This window comes from Euprymna scolopes, chromosome 32 (assembly GCF_053919585.1).
Source record: "Euprymna scolopes isolate OS-2025 chromosome 32, ASM5391958v1, whole genome shotgun sequence".
Lineage (NCBI taxonomy): Eukaryota > Metazoa > Mollusca > Cephalopoda > Sepiida > Sepiolidae > Euprymna > Euprymna scolopes.
The window spans coordinates 31,590,161-31,610,160 of record NC_136513.1 but is presented as its reverse complement, the minus strand read 5'-3'; positions in this window follow the sequence as shown (position 1 = coordinate 31,610,160).

Here is a 20,000-nt window from a genome sequence, read left to right as displayed (position 1 = left end):
AACTGTTAACGTTGCAGATGGTTTTTTTTTTGTTGTTTTTTCACACTTTATTTTCCTACTTTTACTCATGACTCCGGGTTTGATCCTTCCTACTTACCTACCATAACATTTTTTAAAACTCCCCCCCACCCCGTCCCGGAAACAACCCCTCGGGCAACGACGGGTACCCCCGCTAGTTATTATATAAAATCAACATTGTAGGGATGGTTGTCTGTGAGTCCGTTCCTTATAGATTCGAAAACAGCCGGGTAGATTTTTATTAAATTTCACACGAATGTATTTTATGCGCTTCGCCGTGTTCTTAGATAGGTTTCTTCTCAGAATGTCGAAGATAAATATCAATAATCGAAATAATCGGATGAAAGAAGGAACAACCGATTTTTACCAAAGCCAACATCTTACAAAGCCTAACATCACATTTGCGAAGTTTTAATTCCACACAGGCGAATAGGCCCGACGTATAAAATCAGCAGTAGGTTCTAAGATATATGAGGGACGCGTTCAAAATGAGTGTTTCTGTTTGAAGCACAATTTCACAGTGATACTTGACTTTTTCATATTAAACGTAAATTCAAGTCATTATCACCGAACAACCAGTAATGCCAGGCATATAAAATGAACAGTAAAGTCTTTGATAGGACAAGGGCGCTTTTAAATAACCGTTTCTGATTAGAGCATAATCGAAGCATGATACTTGGTTTTTGCATTTTCAACTATAATGCAAGCAATTATATATAACAAAATAATTTTATAAAATCAATAGTTTGTTCTCTACAGTGAAATGTACACTATAATATGTTGTGAGTGTGAACTTGTCAGTGCGAGAGGTATGTGAAGTTCTTCCAGGTGCATCGCGAGGATCCCCAATTAGAGCAGACAATCAATGGATTTTATTTTAAAATTGGCAATTTCATCAATTTGTTTTTTACTTGCAAGAAGTGAAATGTTTAGAAAAGCATAATACTCGCATGCACATGTCTCAGTTTCTTTCCGTTTGATTTTTTTACGTATTTTGTTTTAAGGAATTTAACGTTAGGTTTTACTACCTACGATATTTCTGTATATAATTAATAAGGATTCTGTATTAATTAAAATATAATACAGCGTGACCCCCCCCCAAAAAAAAAAACAAAAGCTAAATGGGGGCAAATCTAGAACATATGCTGTAGAACGAAGAAAAAAAGGCCAAATACCCTAGTGTTTTGATGTGATGTTTTGAATATAATAAACTAGTTATGACCATTGTTTCATTTCATTCGGACCCAAAACTAAGAAACGGAGCCTAATAAAAGTTGGGACTGTTTTTTTTTTTTTTTTTTTTTTTTTGGTCACCCTGTATTTATTCATATTTTACGACCAGACACCGCCGGACAACACCGGGTAACCTACACGTATACTATATTATATATTCTTATATTATTAGTAGTAAGAGAGTAGGAAATGAAAATTTGCTTTTATTTTCGACAAATTCGTAATTCTCGCATTAATTATTTCGTCCGTTAAACATTGCATTCCCTCAGCGATGTTTCTTAAAAGCGTGGGATTGATGTTTGTATAGCGCCTTTTCTTTGCTAGTTTTAAACTTTGACGTGCGATATTTTAGCTTCTTATATCAAGTGATTCGTGCATTGTTGTAACAGAGCGCATATGAGCACGTTTGAAAATATCATCAGCTGTCGAAGGGTGGATGGCAAGCGATTGTATTTAGCAGCAGGAGCACCGTTTGAGTGCGTATGCAAATTTGGAAGGTTGCTCGGGCTTGCGCCTGAAGAAAAAGAAAAAATATACCATGTGGGCGGGGAAAAATGGTCGGCATCGAAGGAGACGGGCGTGTAAAGTGAAGGCCGGAATGGACTGGCTGTTGCCAGCGTGCGGTCGGAGAAAGTGAAACACTTCAGGTTAGATGGAAATGTGGCAACGAGAAACTTTTTAAGTTATGTCGAGACGGGGCAGTAACGGTAATAACAACAGAAAAAATATCGATTCGGATTTCATTTATATATATATATATATATATATATATATATATATATATATATATATTCATGTAACGTTGAACATTTTTTGGGGAAAAAATTATAGACTTCAAGCAAGAAAAGCGAAGAATATGAAGAATCGATTTCTCACTCGATGCATTTAAATCAGAAGAGAAATGAGCACTTATATATTTAAGTTATCTAATAGTGTCACGGGTATTTTCCGGCGGATTGCGTAAACCGTCGGGAAATGTCGGAACGTTTAATCATTAATCAATAAAAGAAAAAAACGAGGCAGCTAAAAAAAAAAAACATAACATCGTTTTTTTAATAAAGCCTTAAAAGATGCATTTAAAAAATGTAGTGTCAGGGATCTCACAGATCTAGTTCTGCCAATAAGGTTTCTTTTTTTCCTGGCAAAATGACCGTATATTTCAGCATATGAGAGGACACTGAAAGTTAAAAAAATCATCTTGAAAAATCTATATTTCATAAGATACTGTGTGTTGCAATCTCTAAGGCTAAACAAACATGGTTCCGTGATTAAGCAGTCGTCTATTACAACCGATATATGATTAATTTATTAAGCTTTTCTCTAATTTTGTACATTGTCTTATCTGCGCCGAAATATACGGTATATTACATTTTCAATTTTTCGGTTGTAGTTTTTCTTCTAGATTTGATAAATCCATGCCTAATGATTTTTTAAAAAGTTGTCAACAAATTATTTTGATTGTTTTGTCTCGTTTGCTTCAATTTCATTAACGTAGCGTTTCGGCATATTCCGGCTGTTTACGTTATCTGTCAGAAACCTCCCAATAAACTGGCTTTAGCTCGGTAACTGAAATGTATGTGAACCGACAAGAGAGAAGAAAAAAAAAATCTTCCCATTTAAGTTTCGGTTTCCTCTGTAATTGTTGATCTTTTAATGTTTTCCGCTTTATTTTTTTTTCTAATTTCTTGCTCTAGTTTCTTTTAGTTGTGATTTTGTCCTATGTTTTCCTTGTCCTATTTTTCTTACCGTATTTGTGTTTATCCCTTAACCCTTCTTTTATCTTTATTTCTCTCCTATATCTCCTTTTAATGTCCGAGTTTTCACTTTAAGATTTCCCGATTTTTTAAAAACTTTTCATTCCTATTTTTCCTCCTCGAGATTTATCTGTCCTTGTACTTCTTATTCTCTAATATCTATCTACCACCACGTATCTTGTATTATTTTCATAAGATCCCCACAACAAAGCATACGAGGCAAAAGAAAAAAAAAACGAAACAAAATGATTGTCGCCATTATGTCTATAGCTATTACCAGCTTAGCGATACAGAAATCATGCCGGAAGAAATCGACTCGACGTTGATTGGTTATATCGCACAGGAAAAGAATAATTCCTTTTCGCTTAAAACCCATTTTACTTGTGCGTCCCTCAATCTTGTTTTTTTTATGATCTTTTTTTAAATTCCGGATCATTACCGTTCTTTCTAATATTTTTGTTTAGGTGTTTTGTATTTTTTTCTTAATGTCCGTTTCCAGATTTATGTTTTGTTTTCCTTTCATCTTATTAGTAGTCATTCCCCCAATTTCCTTTCTACTCTATTATCCGTTATCAAATCGAGTTGAAATGATCTTGTTATTTGCTTGTAACTTTCACTTTCACTTTCGCTATTTCATATTTTTCCTTTTTTTTTGGGGGGGGGACATTTTTTGCGGGACTTTTTTGGTGAGACATTTTTCTTGTGATTAGTTGGCGGAAATTTTGGTCGATTATCCACACCTTTAAGTAAAAAATAGAAACACAAAAAAGATAAACAACGTGCAAACATACTATGCATTAAGACGCGAATAAGTGCCTTAAATCGACGTAATGTTGGAATTCGAACGACCATCTTATAAGCCGTTATAGTCAAATCTCCAAGTAATGTATTTAAGTAAGTTATTTACTTTATATATATATATATATATATATATATATATATATATATATATATATATATATATATATATATTGCACAGTGATCACCACTTATCAAGGCACGGAAGCCACTCAGGGATAAGGGTTATTGCAAGTACATTACGTTAGTGTGGAGATTTGATGAAGTGTTTACTAAAGGGGGCGGGTCATTAGGAATTTGTTAACGTTGGACTTGAAGAGATCCAAGTTGTAGTCCGGTGGGAAGCACGCAAACGGAACAGAGTTCCACAGGCGTACAGTTCTAAGAATATATATATATATATATATATATATATATATATATATATATATATATATATATATATATTATCTAAGTAACCGCCAGAAAAAAAAAGATCTGTTTATCCCTGATTGCGTATGTATACATACACACACATAAACACACAGACATACATACACAAACACATATATACTAGGGGTTCATCTATAGATTTTAGTTTGACTAATAGTTTAAAATCAATTAATATTCATTATTTTATAATGACCACCAGCAGTAGAAGATGTTGTTTAAAAAACAAAAACAAATAAAAAGATAATTTAATGTATCGTTTTTGGCATCAGAAAATAAGTACTAATTTCTTTGAATCCGATACCCTCGAAGGTTCTGATTTTTTGATTCCCAATTAAGAGTATTATTCACTTTTGTATGAACATCGATGAATTCAGTTGTTGTTTTGCCTCTAAGAATTTTTTACCTTAAATTATATCTATTTATACTCCTATAATTGGTGTGTCTGCGTTTATTGATATTCACATTAAAAACCGGGTCCTGCATAGGACCTTAAAATATATCTAGTGGTGAGGCCCAAGCTTGCAGGTTTGGGGGAGTGTAGAACCACCCTTTAATTGCCATTGCCTCTAGGTCCACTCTGACCCCGAGTTGTAGTATCTGTTAGGGTCCCAACTATGGATTAAATAGAAACCGACTTGAAAACAACAAACATGTTCTATTAAAAACATTTTCTTCAAAATCTTTGTATTCGGCATTAAATAACCTGAAAAGGGTTGATATGCCGTAAAACAAAAACAACCAACATTAAAAACCCTGTATTCATTTTATTTATAAAGAAAATTCAACTTTGTATTCATCTACAAAAAATCTTCCTAATTTGCATATTCTTTTTAACCCCCATTTTAATTTATTCCCTAATAGTTTTTTCGGTTATCTTATGAGATGATTATATTTAGTTAACTATTACGTGCAATTATATTCATGCCGATATTCTACATGATTTATACTTGCGTAATATTTGTGGAAAAAGGTTAAACGCAAACCTTTTCATACATATATATATATATATATATATATATATATATATATATATGTGTGTGAGAGAGAGAGAGAGAGAGAGAGAGTGTGTGTGTGTGTGTGTGTGTGTGTGCGTGTGTGTGTGTGTGTGCATGGCAAGTCCTGTCAGCTTTTGGTCTACAAACATGAAACTTAATATATAGAGTATTTGAACATACGCGAAACTTTATATTTGGGTTTAAGCCAAACAAAATCGGTTCAAAAGTGTAAAAATTTAAGAAATGAATTTGGCTAAGGGAAGGTCGAACGGCGGCATTACAATTATGCATACGTTACGTAATAACTATTGGTTAATGTTTTTATTTTTAGCCTTGCAGCAAACATGTCTTCATAGCTCAGGCATTAACTTCAAAGGAAACAGTAAATCGTAAGCTTAACGTTATGGTGGTTATTCTCGCTAGTGACGCACGATTTGTTTAAAACTTTTTAATTCAGTGTTATATATTTGGTCCAATAATAAATAATATAATAATAAATACGAAATCTGCATTCATAAAAATATCATTATTAAACGTATTTTTACGACCGGACAATGCCGGACAATGTAGGGCAATACTAGGCAATGCTAGGAAGCCTGCTAGTATATATATACATATATATATATATATATATATATATATATATATATATATATATATATATATATATATGGTGGAACTACAAAGTTGTCACCCTAAGAAAACAAAACTACAGTATGTTTGTTTTTTTGATAAGAAATATAAGTTCAGATAACTTGATTATATAGAAGGGCTGACATCTATTCAATGTATCCGCCTTCAGCCTCAATCACCACTTCGATACGGGCCCCGAACTGGGAACATGCCTTTTCCAGCAGCACCGGCGGGAGCTGGGCACATACTCGGCAGTTGGCGGCAAATAGGCTGGCTTTGGTGTCGTGAAAGGCCATGTAAGTGATGTTCTCGACGATTGACCAAATAAAGTAGTCCAGCGAGCTCAGGTCGGAGGAGGAGGAAAGGGCCAGTGAGAGACGGGTACAAAGTCGTAGTACTCCTTTTCAAGTTAAGCCAGGGTCTCTTTGGACTTGTGGGCCTGCGCAGAGTCCTGCTACCACACCAGAGGTTTTCTTACGGCCACGTGATTGTACGAAGGGGATCACCATACACTTCAGCACATCCAGGTACAGTTTGTTGTTGACTTTCATGCCGACTTCGAAGATGTGAGGGTGCATTATGTGACCCTCACTTTAAATCAGACCAAAGGCCATAAATGTGATCGGAATGTTTTTTTTTTCATCACCTTGGACATGCCCCTGTTTTTCCTCGTAATCCAACGACTCATTTTGAGGGTGTTGGCAATGGTCCTGTTGTCACAACTTGCATCTGTAGAGAGCATAATCTTGCTCGTTGAACATCGTGTCACTTTCAGCCATGATAGAAGGCTCCCATTACTCTTGTGATTTGTACACCACTGGCTAATAGATGGTCTGCAACTAAAATCGAAAACGGTTTTCATCAAACGGAAATATCGTAATCTTTTTTTTTTTCTAGGGTTAAAATTTTATCGTTCAACCCTATATGCAATATTATAATCAATTTATAAATCTTTCAAATATACACACATGTTCTGGAATCATTAATAGGATGATTGTTCTGCCAATCATAGTATTCGAACCTCAGACCCACGTATCTATTTTCATTTCTATTTGAACCCATAATATTATGAAATCGACCTAACAAGCATAGTGTAACGCTAAAATTAAAATATATTAATGTATCTGCAAGCTAACATACCTACGTTCTTGTAAAAAATAATCAACCGCCCGGCGAAAATTCGGATTAAGCCTTTCCGGAAAATAATCAGTGTAGCGAGTGTTCTGTCTTTGGTTGAGCGATTAAAACAAAACGTCTGGAAAATTATAACTTCTGACTGAGCCTTAAAATCGTTCGGCCAATCTTTTGGCCAAGATCAAAGTGTATTATCTGTTCTTCAGATGCCGCACTTCCATTTCTTGTTCTCTTTCGGTGGAGGAGCAGTCCTTCACAACTGAGACAATTTTTTTTTGTACCTTTTCTCCACGTTAAAAAACGACCCTGGTGTACAATGCCTCCCCACGGGACAGAATTAGCTCTGTCCCGTGAGGAGGCATAGTAAATATTTACAAGCATTCGGTCAATCGAACATGACTAACAATTTTTAGATGTAGAATCAAAGGTCACTTTACTTTGAAGCCTTAATCATGCGACCGGCGGGGCGGAATACACTGATGAGTCTTTGTTAAAAGGAAACACGCACGGACAAACGCGCGTGCACCCCTCCATATATATATATATATATATATATATATATATATATATATATATATATATATATATATATATATATATATATATGTGTGTACATGCACAAAAAAAAAAACACGCACACACAAAGCAAAATGAAAAACGTAATTTTTCAAGTCTTATAAAAATCTTTACAGTTAATGAAAAAAACAAGAAATTCACGTGCTGGGTTTGAACCTACACACCACGTCATGCAAAAAAAATAAAAATAAAAATAAAAAAAAACACTCGATATCAACTTAACCAAAGTAGAATTTTCACGGCTCGTTTATTGAAAATATAGCTTCATCGATGGTAGATAAATTAAAATAACGGATTCGATTATCGATTATCGGTAATTATTGAATGTATTCTTAGACAAAACTTAACTAAGTCACTCACAGATTTATACCCTAAAGTTCTGTAAATTTTACAGAAAATCTGGGTTTTTTTTTTACATGGAGGTCACCACTTATCAAGGCCCGTAAGCCCCTCGGGGATAAGGGTTAGTTTGTGTACAAGAATCAATGGGATGATATCGTAGTAATAGTTGGTATTGGAGATTTGATTAAAGCGTCTTACTTAAGGGGGCGATTAATAATGAATTTGTTTATGTTGGACTTGAAGACGTCCAAGTTGTAGTCAGATGGGAAACAGACAAACGGAAGAGAATTCTACAAGCGTGCACTTCTCCGAAAAAAGCTATGTTCATGGAATCTACGTTTTGATTTAGGCACATATAAAGAGTGGGGGAAATTATTGACAGTGGTTTTAGCTAGAGGGGTTTTTATCATGAAGGATTGGCAGGGGGAAGAGAGATTGGCGCTCGGACGAGCACTTGCCATGGAAATAACAATAAAACAAAGACAGGCTCGTAAGGTCTCTTCTGTGGGAGAGAGGTTGCAGGGAAGGGAAGAGAGCACCCCCCACTAAGCCACGAAGTCTATTTTGTACTCTGTCAAGGTAGGATAGGCTGTTTTATGAAGCTCCATCCCAGATGTGGCAGCAGTACTCCATCTTTGGACGTACTTGGCTTTTATAGAGAAAGAGAATTGCATCAGTAGTGAGATATCTTCTGGAGCGGAGAGAAAGTAACTTATCTTGCCTTTGATAACATTTATTTGTTATATATTTCTTTTTTGACAACTTTTTCGAATCTATGTGTACAGTAATACAAACCCGTGTACAGTAATACAAACCCCTTCGGGGAGATTGGAATGCCCCCCCCCATCTTAAAATTACTTGGAAAAATCGATTTTATAGTGAGATTTAAGAATCGTAAGTCGAAAAAAAGGTGAAAAACAAAACAAATAATCAATAAATAATTGTTACCAAAGGCAATAAATGCTACTTTTTTTTACTTACATGAATGAGTTTATTTTATGTTTTAAAGTATTTTCAAGCAATCTAATGCGGGTGTCTGGGTGCCAAATACCTCCAGATTTTCTAGAATTTCCCGCTAGATTGTAAACGAAATCTCCAGATCTAGCAGGAAAACCGCTAAATTGTAACACTGGTCACGTGACAGGAAGCGGTAATAAATAATTGTCCCTAAATAAAAAAAATGGCCTCTCGGTACAAAGAAATCCACCTATTTATCATAGAAAAATTAAGTATAATGTTATAATTAAAAAGGAATATATAAAAACACACATGGATATAGTAAACATATTATACCAAAACGTGGAAGCCATCCGTCCAGTGGTTTTTTAGACAATTAACTCCGAACGAACCAACATTTACATTTTATATATATATATATATATATATATATATATATATATATATATATATTATATATATATATATATATATATATATATATATATATATATATATATAGATAGATAGATTTAAAGTGTATGTAGTGTAATTAACTGTTTCGTAAAGAACAAATGACAAGTGTTTTATCCTAAACATAAGAACATAATACTGTTTCAAAGATTACACGACAAGGCGAATAGCACCAAACGTTATTCAGTCGGCGTCTATATATATATATAAAGCCAAGCATTTCATTAAAAAAAAAATGGGACACTATAGAATGGCAATCATAAGTTTATATAAAAAGACATTCGAATATTTAATTTACGAGCAGCGACCCAAAACCCAAGTAGAACAACTACCGACTACTGACTGGCTAAGCACATACGTTCAATCCATGAATCAGGATAGGTGCTAATCTAGCCGCATTGATGGACTGTGATGCAGCGAAATAGTTTGTTTGTGTATGAAATATATGTATTTTCCTTCGCCGCATAATTCACCTAATTACGACTATATATATATATATATATATATATATATGCGTGTGTGTATGTGTGTGTGTGTGTGTGTGTCTCTCTCTCTCTGTCTGTGTGTGTGCGTGTGTGTTTGTGCGTGTGTATGCTTGCATTTTTCGCGAAGACAGATCAAATCTATCCAGTTTACACTTGCTTGGTTTTCTTTGATACGGACATAAAGTTTTGGCGCCAAAATATCTAAACCAGCGTAAATATGCGAACACCGACGTACAATTTTTATTTTCTTCATTTTATTGTTATTTTGATAGTAACCGAATGATTTTACACTGTTTTTTTTTGTAAAACTCGTCATAAAATAAAGATACACGATTTGATTACGTTCATAAAATCATGTTCATAGTATATCACACATTCTCGATATGAGATTGATCGAACCACGCACACACACACGCACAGACATACACGCATCCCCCCACACATATATGTAAAACAGGTATAGCTATGTATGTCTATTTTATGTATATGTATGACAAACAAACATATATATATATATATATATATATATATATATATATATATATACGAGCAAACAGTTAATAAAACATGTTAAAAAACATTTTGAAATGAGTTAAAAACATATTTAATCTGAAAAGGAAACACTAGATAAGTGGATAGTCCTTAATCCGCGGAGTTTCGAATAAATATCCCGCATTTTGCTAATTCCTACCCTCTGATGAGAGGGAAAGTATTTCTTCGAAACTCCGCGGATTAAGGACTATCCACTTATCTAGTGTTTCCTTTTCAGATTTAATATATTTTTAACTCATTTTAAAATGTTTTTAACATGTTTTATTAACTGTTGGCTCGAATTATAAGCTCTATTTCCTATTTGGTTTTATCGAGCTTTTACATCTGGCTGTGATAACTTTATAAATATTAATTCTTTAATATTTATAATATACTTTAATTTTACTATCTTGGATCATTTTGGTAAATTTAATTGTAATTTTTATTATATATCTATCTATCTATCTATCTATATATATATATATATATATATATATGTATATATATATGTATATATATATACTAATCTCTCTCATTCTCTCATTCTCTCTCTCTCTCTCTCTCTCTATATATATATATATATATATATATATATATATATATATATATATATATGCACATACATGCAAAATGCGTAAGGTATCTGAGGACAGCTCACACACATTTAGAAAGGCAGAAAACGAACGTGTTAAATCTTAAAAATGTTCAATTTCTCGTAACAAAACAAATAAATATAATATTAATCTCCTTTTTATTCCGTACTAGCTGAACGCTCAGCGTTACCCTGTCGTACAATATGTTTAAACATGACATTTTAATTAATGCAGATTGCGTACACATTAATAAAAAATCAATCCTCTATTGAATATTATATATTACGTGAGATAATTTGCCCGGTGGACTAATTCGCAAATAAATAAATAAATAAAAAAAAAAAAATAATAATGATAATGTTCATCAAATTCCATTTGCTTGTTTAAATTTGTCCGCTGATATTAAGGCTGGAGGATCTTAACAATAACCTTCCTTCTCTCTTAGATGAAAAAGAAGAACGTTGGCAGGGGAATAATTTACGTTACATCGGCTAAGGTTACCCCGGTGTAACGTAAAATATGTCCTGTGAAAATTATTTTTTTTATCTATAAGAGAAGTATATAATATGATGAATTCCTGTACAAAACATACGTACGAGTTAAGCCAGAAACAATAATTAGCTTTGTGTTTAGTTTGCATAAAGATAGGTTCAGCCGAACCCTATTAGGAAGGAAATTACACACACATACACACACATGCAGACACACATGCACACAGAAAGTGGCCCATATATTAGGAGAGATATATCCTCCGTCGGCTTCTATCTATCTTCTGTCGACTCAATTCGAGTTCAAAGCCACTGTAAGTGTTGATCAAATTGTTTTTATTTATATCTTCCATTACCAGGATTATGGCTTCCATTAGAGAGAGTTTGGTGTTGCCTTCTTATCGAAATTAATTTATTTGTTTATTCTAGAATAAGGAAAAATTTAAAAAAAAATAAAAATAAATCGAAAATATTAAAAATTCATTTGTTCATATTAGATATATTTTCAATTAAATTCAATAGCAAGCCCCACTCTCCCTAATGGTGTACTTCCGCTTGTGCAGCTGCCCTTGCTCAAAGGCAGCACGCGTTCGGCAGATTCAACCGACATAAGTCCAGTTCAAACAGACAGAAGTATATAGAAGATAAAAATAATTGTAAGAGAGTAATAACAACATCTAAGACAGATAACACTGAAACCACCAGAAAACGCATCGAAGCACAGAAATTAGGAACCCGTGATTTTTGGAAACTCTTCAGCTATGTAGTAAATAATGGGCAGTCAACGATTTCCCCACTATCAAACAATCATGAGATTGCTTGCACGGCAACCGACAAGGCTAAGCTGCTTGCCAGTCGGTTTGCTTCATACTCCACACTGGACCCGGCACACCACTTCCTACCCGACTTTCCTTTGCGGACAGACGCAACACTAGATGATTTGAAAATCACCCCTTCTCAGGTGAAAACATATATAAAGAAATAGCCGAAAAACTAGAGGATGACCTCCAATCTGTAGTGTTGATTAAAAAAATGTAGTAGGCAAGCAGACTCGAACCCGCAATGCGAAGGCGGATAAGAAAGTGGAGATGTGTATAATGTTCATTGAGCAAAAAAAAAAAAAAAAAAAAAAAAAACAGCAAAAAGAAAAACTAAAAAACAAAAAAACAAAAGGAAAATAGCGAACGAAAAAAAAATAGAAATAGTAAGCAGGTCGAACGCGTAACGCGCCAGAGGAAAAAGAGGCGGGGAAAAAAACAAACAAACGCACTTATCGATATGCCTACTGTAGAATTGACGTCACGGGTGATCGGAATAATGCCTTTTATGCGAGGTTTGACTGACTTGCAAAAAATGTCGAAATGAGCGAAAAAACTGACCCTCCTTGTAGAAAACTGCCCAGTTGACGGTGACAGAATTGATATTTTTGCCAATTTTTCGATATTTGTCGTCCGAAGAATCGAATCACAAAAGGATACCGATCTCCTAAAAATCCGTCGTCTCTGTCGAAAGTTTTCGCCAGACATACATACATCCATAATATATACATACATACATTTAAACAGACAGGTGAGATTTATATAATAGAGTAGCCCGGATGTTTTGCGGGTGTGTTGAACAAAAAAACATGGTAGTAGGCAGGAATGCTCGAACCCGCACCGCGAAGGAGAAAAGAAACGTGAAAAAAACGTAACGTCTTTGTGGTTGCGCCCATCGCCAAACCAGTAGTGACGTAGGTTTAAATTAAGGCTAGTGAATCGAAAAGAAGGTATGATTTTCGAAAATATCGGCGAAAAAAACGACGACTCTCTGTAGAAAAGTGGTCAGTTGAGAGTGAAGAAATGTTTTTGGCCAATTTTTTGGATATTTTTCGCCCGAAAGTTCGAGCTTCAACAACGGTGAAAAGTCAAAAGGCATAAAGAACATGCATGAATTGCACGCTCCACTGAATGAATTACTAAAGAAGGAAAAGCCTAGAAGTGGACTGTAGAATGCTAGGCTGGTTTGAAAACAGATACTCTCACATTGGAACATTTTCTGACGCACTATGACCCAAAGCTGAAAATAATAGTAGCATGCGACGCAAGCTCATATATTGTTGGAGCATGTATACTACATATAATGTATGATGGTACCAAAAAAAAAACGATCGCACATGCATGAAGAAAGCTCCTTCCAGCCGAAAGACAGTACTCACAAATTGCAAAATGAAGTTCTAAGTATCATATTCGCGGTAACAAAAATTAATAGGTACTTACATGGCAGAACTTATACGTTACAAACCGATCATAAGACGTTACTTGCAATTTTCAGATCTAAAAAAGCTTACCGATGTGTACTGCCAATAGATTACTGTGATCTGTATTATCCTACTAAATTATGACTTTTAATTGGAGTACCTGTCATCGAAACAAATTAGCCATGCGGATGCCCTATCAAGATTGATACCAAAGAAGAGGGACACTTTTAGGGATTCCACAATTTCTGCTCTTCATACCGATTCAGAAACAAAAATAATGGTAGGCAACACAATTAGAGAGCTTCCGGTATCCCTACCTGAAATAAAAAGTAGAAGAAAAGCACGACTTTATTTTCGACATCAAGAGCAAGATCTTTATGAAGGGCAAACACGTTCCAGAATTATTCTGGCTTTGTGACGAGTAATTAATATACAATAACAAAGTGGTAATTCCAAAAATTATCCAGAATAGAATTCTATGGGATTTTCACAGATAAAAATATAAAAAGAGCGATGAGAAATTACGTCTACTGGTCTAACATGGGCACATACGTAATGAAGATAATCGATCTTTGCAAATGTTGCGCCCTAGCTGCAAAAGAACAACATATCACAATCGAACCTTGGCCGAAAACTGACTAACAATGGTCAGGAATCTACATTGACTTTGCAGGTTCGTTCAATGATCACCATTAATTAATCGTAGCCGATAGCTACACCAAGTGACCGGATGTATTAAGATGCAAAAAAAAAAACATAATAGAAACAACAATAAATTTATACATGAATTGTTTGCACATTTCGGTGTAGTAGGCTGCATTGTGAGCGATAATGGAACTCACTACGCCCCAATATCATCGGAGTAGAATGGGCAGGCGGAAAGATTCGTGGATATACTCAAAAAGGGACTGAAAAAGGTACAGCAACGGATGAAGCCCTCCAACAGTACCGGCGGAGATCATGTTCGCACGAAAGGTGACATCCATCTTTGACAATATCTTACCAAAGCAGACAAAACGACAAGTAACTAATTGCGTAAGTAGGTAACGGTTCCTCCCAGGAGAGAGAGTTTTTTTCAAGAGTTACAAAGAATAACACCTGATTCTAGGATGTGGACACGATCATTTAGATAGTTGGGGGCATGGTATATATCGTGCAGGGACGGAGACATATCCATAAACATCCCCAGAATCAATAAAAATGATGTCAATCGGATTACACCACCATTGGAGGAAGAAACGATCGAGCCAATTTTCAAGATATTCGATCACGACCCTCCCCAATCAACGTCAGACGGTCGGTTCGGAAAAAGAAAGTGATTGGCCCATTAATGAGTGATCCTAAACGTATAATATATTAATAGATATTACGAAGTACAAACTTGGGAAAAGGATATTAGGGTGCCCCCCCTACAGATTCTAAATTCTCACGTAAATTCTGATAGCCAGCTTTTGCGTTTGAGTAGTCTGGACTTATGACCCAGAAGAATTGAGTCGTATCCTAACGTTGTCCTTGCATTTCAGTGGAGTCCCACTCAACCAATATTCGTTTCTGTATGATCTGTTACTATATAATTCATTTCACTGCTCCCAAATTTTCTCGTTCTTATTTCAAAATTTAAACCACAACAATAATTTAAATACAATTTTGGGCATATGGGTCACGCATATATGGGTTTATTTTAAAACAAGAAAAAAAAATCTGTTATTACTTCGTTTTCAATTTGCGTCAATATTCTTAGAAACTATAAGCATGATCAAAACTATTTTTCAAAAAGTGTTGTAAGATATTACAAGAAAAGACTTTTACATCCATGAGATGATTTCAAATAGATCGTTTCACGTTGGCTATCTTTATCACAACAACACGCCAATAAAAGACACGTCATTTTCTCGCCTCGCAGGCATACACATTTTCCAAGGCTTTTCGGTTACTCTTGGTGAAATACTTGGGATTCAGCGTAAATCCAAATCAAAATTGTGCAATGATAATTTCGAGAAAACAAAGCAAATAACATCTCGTACATTCTCGCGAGATAATATTTTTTGTCTCAAAACGATAATTTTAAAATGTCGACAAAGCTCCTTTTTATATATTGTCTATTTTGTATAATTCGAAATAATATTCTGCAAATGAGTGCTATTCTCACATAGTTTTGGCTGATGTAACGCCCAAGCCTATTCGTGTGTATCATATATAACTAGGGAATCTCTCTCTCTACTTTGAGGATCCTTTGTTCAGCGGGAAATGTAGTAAGTAAAATGAAGCTTCAATAACGAGCGTAGGTAATACTAAGAATACAGTTGCGAATTTTTAAAGATTTTTTTTTCGGAAAAACATCATACTACAACAGTGGATAAAATAAAGGTGTCTGTTTGAAATTCCTTACAGATTTCCGCGTTCGAACAGATCCATCTAAAGAAATTAAGAATATACATCGACCGAAACCTTGCGTGAATAACGCTCAAGATGAGAACAGTAGTTTGAATAATAAAAAAAAGATATAAAATATGAATCCTTACAACAAAATTTATAACCAAATCTTCTTGATTTGCACTTCTATTTTACCTGACGATATCTACTAGGTCACAGCTTCTGATTTTGAAATTAGACATTGACAACCGATCCTTATTCATAAACAGTGGTCTATTTTTAGACGAGTATTTCTATAGCATCGTCGATTACAAAAAAAATTATTCAATATTTAAAAATACACCTGCTGCATTTTTACTAAGAATCAATCCACCCCGTCAAATTGGTTACATTTAGACAATAAATACTAATACCTATTAATTTATATACATATAATAATCAACACATCTGCAGTGGATTGATGGGATAAAAATGATTTCATTGCACCTTTTAATAACAAAGATTCATACAAAATTTAATCTACATCCATTCAAGGACATTTAAGATTAAATGTATTGTTGGTGTTGACCAATTGCGATGAATTCCTATTAATTACTAATTTTGCATCAAACGGATACCACAATACTTGGTTCGATGAACACTAACAAAGCTAAGTTCTATGCAATATTTAAGCTTGATCTGTCTAGTAGTTCCCAAAAAACATTGAAAGGGCAAGCACACATGTAGCAATACAGGCTTACTTACAAGTTTAATAATTAATTTGAAAGAAACATGTTGAAAATATGAATTAAAAGAAAAAACATATATTTCTACATAAATATTAGCGTAACGTTGTGTGTTTGGGTGTGCCTAGTTGAAACGGGCTATACCAAATAGCGAGTTTTAATGGAGATATTAAAAACTTGTTCGATAAGGAATTCATACACATGGAACATATTCGATTTTGTTTTTAATCGGTGCTGCTAAGGGGTCAACATTGAACACCTGGAACTTAGCAAATCGACTAAAAGTGTCCCTTTACGCATGTACAAATATATATTTATACGTTTAACTGCGTTAATTTGTAAAGTTTTACCATCAATTTGTATTTAGGATCGACTATAGCCAATCCTACTGAAGGGGTAAATGTTTTTGTTTAGATTCTAACTGATGGCAAGCGAGACATTTTTTTAAAACTGTTGAGATGAATATTATATATTGGGTACAATATAATAATACATAGATAATTACCTCTATAATAATAAACACGAAATCTGCACTGAGTTAAATATTATATTAACCTATATTTTACTAACTGGCAATACCAGTTGTATACAATAACCTAAATTTTATTAGTTCGTAAATGTCTTACACATTTTGAAAACAAATAAAAAGTTATAACTAAAAATTGATTTTATTATATATGAATCATCAAGTAAATCATTGTCACTAAAATAACATAGGTCTAAAATATAGTAGGGTATTATTTTTAGAAAAAAAAAATACTGGTTCAAAATTTCCAATTTTCAAAAATTGCGGCCATAACTGATTTGGTAGTTTCTATTTTACCTAAGTTTTTATACTTCCACAATCTGCCATGAAGGAAATCTATGTATCATTTTTTTTTTTACGGATTAAAAAAAAACCTTTTTTTTGCTTCGTTTGCGGATATCCTGTATATAGGATTCCGTCTCGATTTCTCGTGACATTTGTGTGAAACGCTAATGATTACTCCCGGGAGTAACATGTTTCGTTATTCTTGTTTCGTCTTTTTTTTTTTTTTTTCTTAAATCAGATGAGTAATGCAATATCCAAAACAATCGGAAAGCAAAACAAACTGAGAATAAGAAAAGGAAAATAAAACACAAAACTGAAGACGGAAATATAGGGAAAGGGAAATTGAAAAACAAAAACAAAAAAAATATGGAAGAAAAGACACGAAAAAAAATAAGGAACATCGTGAAAAAAGTGTAAGGGCATTTATTTCGCTCTCTAATTTAAAAAATATAGCACAAGCATCGAAAAGTCGAATAGAAAAGTCAGCACCCAAAATGAGCAGCATATTGAGCCCACAAAAGATGCCTGGGCAGCCACCTTGGTATTCTATTTTATGCTAGTAAGGAAACTGTAGTTTGCTTGAATCATTGCGGGCAATAAGCATATTGCATGCAATGCTTCCAGAAAATTACATAAAATCCAAAAGTATATGAGAATACCAGCAAGAGAAATATGAGGGAATTATGAAGCAGAAAAAATAGTAATAAAATAAATAAATAAACTGTCGTAATAGTAAATCTTACTTGTTTAGTCATAGGTTCTACACATTGAATTAATATGTGTGACTTTGTTATATAATATATTTCGAAGTAATATTACTTTTTATTTAATTATTAGCGTTTCAAATCTCGAGAAGAAATGTGATCATATAATGTTGCTTAGCAACACATTATTAAAGTAAAAATTAAAGTGACCTGCAAAAAAAGAAAAAAAAAAGAAGAATATATTTTAAATGATGAAAAGATACTTAATATAATTTGATAGAATTATGCTTAATAATTTTATGGTTGAATAAAAAGGGATTCCAATATGAAATGTAATATGAAAATACTTCTGAAGAAATATCATACTATGGTAAATATAGTACAATACTATCTCAGTGATAAGTGTACACGCAATAACACTTATCCCTGAGTGGTATCCGGGCCTTGATAAGTGGTGACCTCCATGTAAAAAAACAAAATTGAATTTTACATAATTCTGTGTAGCTTTAAAAATTGAACTGAAAAATAAAGAGAATATTATAACAAAACTAATATATAGTACACAAATATAAACACAATCATTTATGTAACATTGTCTTCTTTGTTTTGTGTGTATAGTTTTACACATATGAAGGCCATTACTAAAGTGAAAAACAAAACATATGCAGTAAGCAATATATATATATATATATATATATATATATATATATATATATATATATATATACTAGCAAAAGTACCCGTTGTTGGCTGAGTTCAAAAACAGCCTACAGAAAATGGACTCTGATTTATGAAAGATATGATGGTTATGAAAAGGAAGGGGTTTTAATGAGATAGCTTCGAATTTAGGGTATCAAAACCAAAGAAAAATATGATGAAAGTAAAAAGAAAATAGATAAACCCCATAATTTATTATACCATACCTGTTCACACTGAAACACTTATCACAATATTCTGTGGCTCTATATTAAAAAACCTTTTTAAACTTTGTGACATATTTCCATTCTATGGAGGTCAGGTGCGAACGAACACAACATAATTTTATTATACCATATTTCTCCAAACTGAAACATAATTATCAACGTATACTTACGCAGATAGATATTTATTATATTATTTATTAAAGTTTGTGCCTATTTCAATTCTATGGAGGCGAGGCGCGAACGCAGACCCCACAATTTTAATTATACCATTCCTATTAAGTTAAAAACATACTTATCAAAGTATCATTATGTACATCTATATTAAAAACACTTGTAACGCTTTTTTTTTAATGTTTAATTTTTTTTTATTTCCATACTTTGCAGACCAAGCGCGAGCGCAGAGCCCACAATTTTTTATGAACTACCGTTCTGCCAGAACAAACATTCCCATTCCTGTATCTCGCTACATCTTCTATCATATGTAATCAGTTTTTTTAAGATAGTCAACCATATAGGAGCCTATTCGTGAACAGGACACACACACACACACACACACACACACACACACACACACACACATTCAGCTTAATATTATATATATATATATATTTATATATATATATATATATAATATTAATTCGGTTGAGATTACATTTTCTATATTTAAATACTGTTATTTATAATAGTTTTTAAGTTTAACCATTACGTATATTATCCCTTTGTTTTCATTAATATATATATATATATATATATATATATATATATATATATATTGCTGTATATGTGTTTTTGTTTTTACATTA